The following is an 11,140-nucleotide window of genomic DNA, read 5'->3' as shown; positions in this document are numbered from 1 at the left end:
CATACATTGTGTTTTATAAAATTAATCACCATTGAACTATGCCCATCATTACTCAGCTTTTCAGGTCCACACCATAACTTTCCCATTTCTTTTACCCCCTCCTTCTACCCACCAAATTGTGCCACCCTGTGATTCCCCTCTACCCATTCTCATCACTCTGTTCCCACACCTTCCCCCCCTTGGACTCCCATACACATTTTTACTAGTTATTCTTCTATTTTTATAATAACGGTCTTATGCAGTATCTGCCCTTATGAGACTGAGTTAGTTCTCTCAGCACAAGGCTCTCCAGTCTCTCCCAAGTTATGGAGCATTTTTCAAAAATGGCTCCTGAGTGCTGCATAGTATTCCATTGTGTGAATATACCCCAGTTTCTCAATTCATTCACTTGTGGTTGAACATTTGGGCTGTTTCCACATTCTTATGATGCTGAATAATGCTGCTTTGAATACTGGTGTACAAATCTCTGTTTGTTTCTCAGTTCTCATTTTCTTCAACTATATTGCTAGCAGTGGAGTAGCTGGGTCATGTGGAATTTCTATGTTCAGCATTTTGAGGAAACGCCAAACTGTCTTTCAGAGTGGTTGTATTATTTACACTCCCACCATAAGTGTTCCCACCTCTCCACAGCCTCTCCAACATTTATTGCTTGCTGTCTTGTTAAACTTTGTCACTGCTGCTGGGGTAAGATGGTATTTTATTGTGGTTTTGATTTGAATCTCTCTTCTTGCCAGTGATTTTGAGCTTTTCTTCATGTGTCTGTTGGTCATTCAAATGTCTTCCTCTCTGGAAAGTCTTTCTATGTCTTTTACCCATTTTGTAGTTGGGTTATCTGTCTTGTGGAGGCCCTGTGGGATTCTGTGCACTTTTGTTATGAGACTCTTGTCTGAGATGGTGTTGCCGATCCTCTTCCTTTCCAAGCAGGATTTCCCAAGAAGAGCTCTTGCTAACAACATGCCCAAAATAAGTGAGACAAAGCTTTGCCACCCTCGCTTCTAAGGAGCACTCTAGTTGCACCTTCTCCAAGATATGTTTGTTTTTCTTTTGGAATTCCATGATATAGTCTATTGTTGTTGTTATGTGCTGTCAAGTCACTTGTGACTCATAATGACCCTATGTACAAGAGCCTTAAACCCTGCTCTATCCTGTGTCAACCTCACTGTCTCACACACAACTACTCCCGTTACCCCAGTCACTGAATAGATCCATCTCATCGAGGATCTTCCTCTCTTGCACTGTCCCTCCACTCTCCCAAACATGATGTCCCTCTCCAATGACTGGTCCCTCCTTGCAACATGCCCAAAGTACGTCAGACGAAGCTTCAGAATCCTTGGCTCCAAGGAGCAGCCTGGCCTCAGCCTCTCTAGGCTGAACCTGTTTGTTCTCTTAGCAGTCCACGGTATATTCAACACTCTTCTCCAGCACCACAGCTCAAAGGCATTAATTCTCTTTCTATCCTCCCTAGTCATTATCCAGCTCTCTGATGCATAGTACGCAATTGTGAAGACTATGGACCAGATCAGGTGCACCTTAGTCTCCAGCCTGATGTAATTGCTCTTCAGGATTCTGGAGAGGTCCCTGACAGCTGACTTTCCCAATGCAATTTGTCTCTTGATTTCCTGGGTGCTGATACTAAGAGTGTTGATTGTGGAACCAAACAAACTAAAACAATCTCAATTTCTTCGCCATCCATTATGATGTTGAATTTCAATGCATATTGAAGGCTCCAATCCTTGACTTTCAGTACTCTTCTCTAATACCACAGTTCAAAGGTATCACTTCTTTTGGCATCCTTATTCATTATACAACTCTCAGAGGCATAACAAGTGTTTGAAAAGACTGTGGCTTGAATCTGGCACACCCTGCAGTAGGTGGACTAGGTAGGTCTTAATCCAATAATTGGTGTATTTGTACAAGGAAAATTGGACTCAGCTATGCATTCATGCAACAGATAGTAGACTAATGAAACTGCTAACCAACAAATGTCAAGGATTGTGGGAAACCACTATGAACTTTGAAAGAGGCATGTAATATAATCTAAAGAAACCATAACTGCATCCAAACAGATATATGCACACCCATGATTATTGCTGCATTATTTACAATAGCAAAGAGATAAAGCAACCTAAGTGACAATCAACAAACAAATGGATAGAAAAATGATGGTCTATTCATATAATGTATACTATGCAGCACTGAAAAACAATGAACTTGTAAAGCATTACACAACCTGGGTGACCCTGGAGTGCATTCTGCTGAGTGTAATATCTCAGTCATAAAAGAACAAATACTGCAAAGTACCACTGTTATAAAGCAGATTTGTCATGGGTAGTTGGGAGAATAGGATAAGAGTGGATAGATAATGGCCTTTGCAGTGGAACAAATAAAAGAAAGAACTGTCGAAAATGAATTATGATTAGGCATTATTGTAGGTAATTATGCAACAATGAATACATATTAAACATAAATTATGTGAATGGGAGGAAGGGGAAAAGAGGGCAAGATGGTAAAATGTGCAACATAGGCATGTAATGGACTTTCAGAGTCTTTTGAAAGGAACCAATCTTGCTGACATGTTTATGGTAGAGTTCTAGCTTCCTGAACCATGAAAGAATCAGTTTCTGTTATTTTAAGTGCCCACTTTGTAGAATTTTATGTATCAGTCTTCAGAAACTTTATAGATAGTTTTTGTTAAAACATTTCCATCACTGGACATATCCTAAAGGCTAACTCCATAAGAGAAGTTTAAAATCAATGATAATTGAAAGCAAAGTTGCACTGGAAGGCAGTTGGTGTATATTATTTGACAAAATGTCCTCACCTCGTATGACTGTACCTCGTGGGGTATGGTCAAAGGAAAATCTTCCAGGGCACTCAGAAACTTTGTGGGGATATCAGGATATCCACTGGGATCCTGAAAGAAAGATGCTTTTATTGTTTGATTAAAAACTCTTAATTGTGAAGATACACTTGATCGATATAACATATGTTTGTTTAATCTATATTTCGGTGTAGTTTGCAGACTCTAATTTTCATTGCTTTGGGGACATTGATAGGATTAGAGGAATTCTTTGGATTTCATCTCATGTTGTTGTCAGGTGCGACCAACGATGCCATTCATAGTGACTCTGTGCACAGCAGATTGAACCTCTGCCCGGACCTTTACCATCTTCATAACCTCCACTGTGTTTCAACTTGTTATAGTCTTTGTGTCAACTCATCTTGGTGAAAGTCAACCTCTCCTTCACTCTTTCCTCTTCCTTTCCAAGAATAATGTCTTTTTCCATGGACTGGACCCTCCTGATAATACACCCAAAGTATGTGAGACAAAGTCTCACGATTTTTTTGCTTCTAAGTGGATGCACTTTTCCCCAAGAATGATTTGTTCATCCTTAGTATATTTAATATACTTTACCAAAGCCACAATTCAAGGACATTGATTCTTCTTCAATTTTCCTTATTCATTTGAATAACCATGCATTTGAGGTGACTGAAAACATGGCTTGGGCCAGGCATACGTTAGTCTTCCCATAAAGACCTCAAAAGTACGCATATTATGATTATCACAGGAATCCAGAATTAAGGTTGCATAGTGGAGTGCATTTGGGGCAGGGGGGCGAGGCAGGGTCGGCGTCACAGGGATTGTATACCAATGAAGAAGTTTATCTTTTGCTTTCCAAAGAGAGGAGCGAACTGGGGGGCGGGGGTGGGGGTGTAAAGAAAAAAGTGCAACAATGAATGAATGAAAATCCAAAATCTCACCAACAACAAATTGTGTTTTATTGCAGTATCAACAATGTGAATAAGGATTAACATATTGTAAATGTTCTTTTTTTTTCCATGTAAATCAACTATCTTTGTTATCACTAAGTGATAATTAATTTTTAACTTATGTGCATTGTTAGGCTGTTAGAATTTTTTGATTGTTAAAATAAAATGCATTCAATAAAAAAAATCCAAAATCTCTGTAAATGTTCATCAAAATTAATAAAATAAAATTTTAAAAAGTATCATTTAAACCCTGCAAGTAGGGGAGCTCTGGTGGCCTAGTGGCAAGAAGTTGCACTGCAATCCCAGAGGCACGCGGTTCAAATCCACCAGATGCTCTGCTGGAGAAGGAGGGGCAATCTCCTTCTGTACCAGTCTGATCTGATTTGACGGTGCACACACAAAATAATAATAATAATAAAAAAACAAAAACAAGAAAAAAACCCCAAAACCTGCACTTAGCATCAATGCCTGCAACAAACCCTCTTAGTAAAGAAAATGATGTTTTACTCTTTTCTTTACCTGCTTTGAAACATCTAAGTAGAATTTGAAGAGGAAACTGATCCTGAGAGTTCTTCGCAATTTCACCATTCCTTTGCGGGCAGAGCCTGGAAGGGGGATTTCTTCCAACACAAGCCTGCAAGGTTCGCTCAGCATTCCTTCGTCCCAGCACCTACGCACAAAGGAGAAAAGAAATAAATCTCATGCAATAAAGCACAAACAGAAGCGCAATATCTACTAGAAAATGAATTTTAAAGTTATGAACAAAAGATTTGATAGATTCCATTGTCTCACAGCAATATCAAAAAGGAAATCTTTGTATCTTTGTGGACATCATATTATTTCAAATCTGGCCTTAAAAGTCATGAACACTTACTGCTAAATGTTGTGCTGTTATAAAAAATAATTGCTCTGATAACTGCATCAATTGTGATGATTCAAGGGGTAATAAACTACTTGGTACAATGCACATGTTATTAGTCAGCTTCCAGTAAACTGCTAACAGGATTTATTTGCACTGGCTGTAGTAGGCCCAACTCCTCCATAGAAAATGCTTAGGTCTGAAATGGTGTTTGTGCTGTTTTTTAAAAGGACCCTCATTGCAGCTCACAAAGGCAAAAGCATTCTGCTGACATGGGGCCTGTCTGAAAGCTGACACAACTCCCCCTGGAATAAGAGAAGAGGGATATTTTTGAAACATTTCAAGCCTATGGAAAAAGTTTCACAAATGAAACAATAAATACCTATATGTGTTACACCTAGGCTCACCAGATGTTGACCTAATGCTACAATAGCTCACTTTTTTTTGTTGTTGACAGCTATCCAGACACACACACACACACACACACACACACACACACACACACACAGAGCTGAACCATTGCAGAGTTGCCCCTAAATATGACTGCATGCTGCTCATGAAATTTCTCCTTCATAACCACAATACCATCATAAAAAAAAATCACAACATTGATATAATCTTTTTTTTTCATATGTAGGTGGCCTAGTCCGTAGAGAGTTGTGCTGTTGATCCAGGGGCTCTACCTCTCAGCACTTCTAATCCAGCAGTGTCTATGAGGGAGGAAGACGGGCAATCTATAACCTCAAAAACCCACTGGAGGGCCAGCTTTGCGTTCTTCTGAGCCTGGATCCTCAGAAAGCTTCTATCTCCCAAGCTTCCCTTTATCCTTGTTCTGGAATCTAATGAAGAATCACACATTTAAGTGTCATCATTATAGTTCTTTGGGTTCATTTAAGAATAGAAGAAGAAGAAAGAAGAGTTGTTTATTATTATTATTATTATTATTATTACTATTTTATTTTTTAGTGTGTAGTGAATTTTAATAATATACTTTTGGAGAGTTGTACACAAATAGTTTTTCAGATTATCCCTAAATGTAGGTTTATCTGATTATTTCCTCATTAACTGATTCCAGTTAAACTTTAAGGGTATTAAGAGTACAACACAGGTAATGTAGAAAGATCAGTTTCTTCATTTTATTTAAAGCCACTTCAGTCTTTGCTGCCACTGTTCTCTGGAAGCTTCATAAGCTCAGAGGATCCTCCATCCTTGGAATATTTTTATCAGCCAAATTCTTCTGAGGTATTTTTTACAGATGCTGTGCTGCTGATCCAACTTACAGCAACCCTACATACAACAGAACGAATTGCCCAATCCTGCTCCATCCACACAACTTCCTGTGTGCTTAAGCATATTGTTGTAGTCCCTGGGTCAGTCCATTTTATTGAAGAGCTTTCTCTCTTTTAGCGACATATTGTTGACATATTGTTATTGGTAGGTATCAGCAAGTCCACAGCAACTCGTAGCGATCCTATGAACAATGGATCTGAACCGTGCCCCATCCTGTGCCATCCTCATCACCTCTGAGACACTTGAGCCCCTTGTTACAGCCACTGTGTCAATCCATCTCATTGAGAGTCTTCCTTTCTTTTGCCGACCCTCTACTTTTCCAAGTGTAGTCTCTTTTTCCAAGGAGCGGCTCCTCTTAACCATATGTCCACAGTATGTAAGAGAAAGCTTCCGATCCTTACTTCCAAAAAGCACTCTGTCCAGTACATATTTGTGTGTTCTGTTAGCAGTCCGTGGAATATTCAGTACTCTTTTGCAATATCACAACTCAAAGGCATCAATTCCTTTTCTGTCATCCGTATTCACTGTCTAACTTTAAGGTTTATAAGAAGCAATTGAAACGACCATCATTTGGATTGGGTGCACCTTAGTCCTTAGACTGACATTGTTGCTCCCCAGCACTTTGGAGAGTCCTTGACCACAGATTTCCCCAGTGCAACACATATTTTGATGTTTTGACTGCTGATACCAAAGATGTTGATTGTGGATCAATCCAAGTAAGGTGAAATTTTTACATCTATCTTTTCTTCATCTATCATGATATTGCCTATTGATTCAGTAGTGAGGATATTTGTTTTCTTGAGGTTGAGACGCAATACAGATTGAAGGCTGTAGTCTTGAACCTCTGACACAGTATCCCCATTAGTAACCAGTAGTGATTGTATGTACTGGTTTTGCTGGTCAACAGTAAATTAACAAAGTATTCATTTCATTCTGTTCTCCTCTAACTATTTCTCTGAATTTTAGCTTAAAATATAAAACACAAGCACTGTAGGCACCTGGAATCATGGGGTAATGCAAATGGTTATCTCTCAGCTGCTAAGGAGAAGGCTGAAAGTTCAAATCTACCCAGGGGCAACTCAGAAAAAAGGTCTGGTTTATCTGCCTCTGGAAAAAAGGAATCCCCAAGCACTCGATGAAGCATAGTAGTTCTATGCTGACGTGTACAGGATAAAGTTGGAATTAACACAAAAGCAACTGTTTCTGGTCTTTTCTTGTTTTGGAGGACTCCGAGCAGTATTTCTGGTGAATGATGGTGATTACTTATTTGTGCTCATGCAGTGTTCAGTAAACAATCAAAATTCATAAATATTAAATTAGTCAATTATATTATAGGAAATTACAAATAACATGAGAGTGCTGCTCTTCTGTGCCCCAGGAACGACTATCAGTTTTTCTTATTAGTTGAGCTGATCTAGAGCTCAAGAATTGAAATACAGATAATTTTGAAAGAAACATCATAAAGTAGCAAACACTGGCATTTCCTTTCCTGTCTTCTCACCCACTCTGCTTTACAATGTAGCCTCTATTTCTCATGTCTAGCATCTCAACATTTACTAATTCAATTTTGCCAACATTTTCCCAAGAGTTTACTGTAACTTGCTAACAATTCCAAGCTTACAATTTGGGGACATCTTTGCATCCCTTAATGAAATTTTCAAGTGTATTTTTAACACAATTACAAGATTTCTAATAAAAAGTTTCAGGTTAAAAAAAAAAACAATAGAGATGCAATAGTAACACCTACACTTGTCTCTTTTTCTCCACTGTCAGACAGAGACTGCTCTTAAACAGAAACCACGTCAAAGCCATACTTTTCCAGTTGTCAATAAGAATATGTAGCCCTCAAATATGACTCTATTAAACCCTCAAATGCTATCATTATCTTAGTATAACTAGAATTTATTGACTTCTTTACTCATTTCTTTGTCTTTTTTACAATTTGCAGAAATTATTAATGCTGTACAGTAAGGTGAAAATGAAAGTTCTGTAATTCATTCTTTCACTTAACTCCTCTGAGAGTGATGATGGCTTATGGTCCTGGTCATGCTGCTCACTAAACCTTTCTCAGAGAATTAATCTTCTCAGGACTTCCGTCTTTTCACCCATACAATAAGATAACTGTTCTTTTTTCTTATAATATGATATTAAAGTCCAAGGTTCCTAGGTATTTAGGTCTTTCCAAGAAAAAAAAATTGATTAAAATAACTGTATTACAATTATTGTTGTTTGCTTCCAAACTCAAGGCCACCGCCATCAAATTGATTCTGACTCACAGTGACCCTCCTCCACTGGGTTTGCAAGGCTGTAAATCATCAGGGGAGGAGACTGTTCAGCTTTCCCCCAGTGTGATCGGTTGATCCAAACCTCAACCTTTCAGCAAGCAGACCAACACACAGTGCTCCCTGTTTGCCCTCAGATATGTATAAAATATTTGCTGCGAATTCTACTTTTATGATAACTTATTTCAAGATAAGAAAGCAGCTAACATCACGAAAGATATACTGCCACCGAACTACACATGTATGGTTAAATTAATGAATGTTTTGTTGTGTACATTATCACCGCAGTAACATGAGTCAACAAAGCAGCCAGAATCAAGCATGTGATACAGAGCCCATAATCTTGTACCTCTTTGGAGATGGAAATAAAAACAGAAACTAGGACTAGTTCTGGTGTGAGGCTTGCATCTGTTGTTCCAGAAAAAAAAAAAGTTCATTTAAAGGAATTTTCAGTGTTCCTTCTGTAAAGGACTAGAAGTCATTTTATTTAACAGTATTATGCAGTACTGAGAAGACTTCGAATGTTTTTAAAAATCCAGTAATGTTCTTGTTATGAGACTACATTCAGCTCTCTTACTTAACTTGTAGCCAGACAATACAAAGGCTTATAGAATGAACATCAGAATGAACCCATTTCTTAGAAAAATCAATCACAGATGTCAAGGGCATTGTTTTCTCAGGGAGAAACTTCTGGATGCAGGAAAGGATAGGATAAAAGGATGAACGGAAATGAGGATCACAGGGAAGAAGCACAAAGACCATCGCTACAATGTGGGGATTGTGATTAATGTCATCAAGTAAAATCGGTATGAAGGGATGGACAAAATTTCTCTGTAAATTTCTCTCAAAACACAAGAAAATTTGCTCTGTAAATTTCACTCAAAGCACAAGAAAAAGTTAAACAATGCATTTTAAAGTGAAGGTGCAATTGAAAGCCATACTTAATGTCAAAATTATCAAAAGGTCTGGCTATGTCCATATGACATGATATCTTGGTATTTTGTCCTGGAAAATCAGACTTATGTTTGTGCTAACGTAGAAGAACTCTTCCAGCTTGCAGGAGACAGTGCACTGAGGTGATGGTGTTGAATGAATAGAACAGAATGACCTGAATCCAGGAGTGAACGTAGTGACAGTAACAGACAGATGAGCGTGTTATTGAAGGAGCATGAAGGTGGTGTGTTAGAGCTAGAATGTTAGAGGATGGTAAAAATGGACATGAGAACAATGACACTGACAAATTAAATAAAGATGGCAATGGCAACATCAGTAAATGAAACAGAGCTATAAAATCCCACTATTTTCTTGAACTAAAGTCTTTGCAATCACTTGTTATACATCAGAGAGTTGGACAATGACTAGGGAGGATAGAAGGAGAATTGATGCCTTTGAGCTGTGGTGCTGGAGAAGAGTATTGAATGTACCATGCACTGCCAAGAAAACAAACATTCATCCTGGAGAGGGTTAAACCAGGCTGCTCCTTGGAGGCAAGGATTCTGGGGCTTCGTCTGACATACTTTGGACATGTTGCAAGGAGAGACAGGTCCTTGGAGAGGGACATCATGCTTGGTAGGGTGGAGGGACGGTGCAGGAGGAGAAGACCCTCTATGAGGTGGATTGATTCAGTGACTGGGGTAATCAGGATGGGTGTGTCAGAGGCAGTGCTATTGGCCCAGGATAGAGCAGGGTTTAGGGCTATTGTACATAAGGTTGCTATGAGTCGCAACTTGACAGCACATAACAACAACAACAAAGTCCTGAAACAAAGACATACAAAGAAAATGGTATTTCTGTGGAAAAGTCACCTTTGGGGAGATTGCACTTTCATGTCAATAGTGCTGTCCTCTTTAAGACATTTTGGGCTCTCCGGGGAGGATGTTCTTTCAGAGCCCTGGTAGTGATAAATCTTTATCCTTTGAAGGTGAATTTGATTTGTGATACAAGGTAAAGGACATTTAGAAACCAGTTTGAAGGATAAGGTGATGGATAAAATTGGGTAAAATACCTTTTGGTCAAAAGCCAAGTGAAAAAGAGATTGATTTTTCTACTGCAGTGCATAAACCAAGAAGTTTTCTGTTTGTCTTCAATTTGAATTAATAAAGGCTACTTCCTCAGCCTAGTGTTGATATACAGACACACACAGAGACACACACACGCACATATGCATAAATACATACATCTTTAATATGTGTGTGTATAAATATACACATCTACTATATATGTGTGTCTGTCTGTGTCTTACCAGCCCGGCACAACCAAATGCTGGCAAACTCCTTGCCCCAGACCCCTGTTCATCTGGCAAGTCTGCTCTGCCAAACCCCACGTGGGGCCAAAAGTGCTCCACAAGTGCCCGGCACCCTCAAACCTGCCAAGCCTCAAGAAGACAGAGTTCGGATTCACCTTACATCAAATCTCCAAAGACCCTAGGCAGGGCATGATCTTTCAGTGTCTGACCAGCCCGGCATGCCCAAATGCTGGCAAACTCCTTGTCCCAGACCCCCGTTCATCTGTCAAATCCACTTTGCCAAACCCCTCATGGGGCCAAAAGTACACCACAAGTGCCCGCCTAGGGTCTTGGGAGATTTGATGTCAGCTGAATCCGGACTCTGGCTTCTTCAGGCTCAGCAGGTTTGAGGGTGCCAGGCACTTGTGGCGTACTTTTGGCCCCATTGGGGTTCGGCAGGGGCAAGGAGTTTGCCAGCATTTGGGCGTGCCAGGCTGGTAAGACACTGAAGGGCCCTAGGCCTTGTGGCTCTTGGGCCAGTCTCCCATTGTTTTTGTTCAGACATTCCTCTAGGTCGTATAGCCCTGGTGTACAAGTTGCTGTGCAGCAGTAACTTGTGGTTGCTGTGAGCTGAACACTGCAACACTAATGTGTCAAATGCATTAATGGTTGGTTACCCAATGCAGACAGAGAGTGGGGTGGAGCTCCCTGATT

The 11,140-nt window shown here is 39.6% G+C and overlaps 1 pseudogene; it reads right to left on the bottom strand.

The window, feature by feature from the left end:
• The window catches only part of LOC102856876, a 63,608-nt pseudogene extending 52,702 nt beyond the window's left edge, over positions 1 to 10,906 (bottom strand).
• Positions 10,907 to 11,140: the final 234 nt, after the last annotated feature.

This window comes from Elephantulus edwardii, unplaced genomic scaffold, assembly GCF_000299155.1.
Source record: "Elephantulus edwardii isolate Elephantulus edwardi_28Jun2011 unplaced genomic scaffold, EleEdw1.0 scaffold00075, whole genome shotgun sequence".
NCBI classification, from domain to species: domain Eukaryota; kingdom Metazoa; phylum Chordata; class Mammalia; order Macroscelidea; family Macroscelididae; genus Elephantulus; species Elephantulus edwardii.
This window is presented reverse-complemented; position numbering and strand designations above follow the sequence as displayed.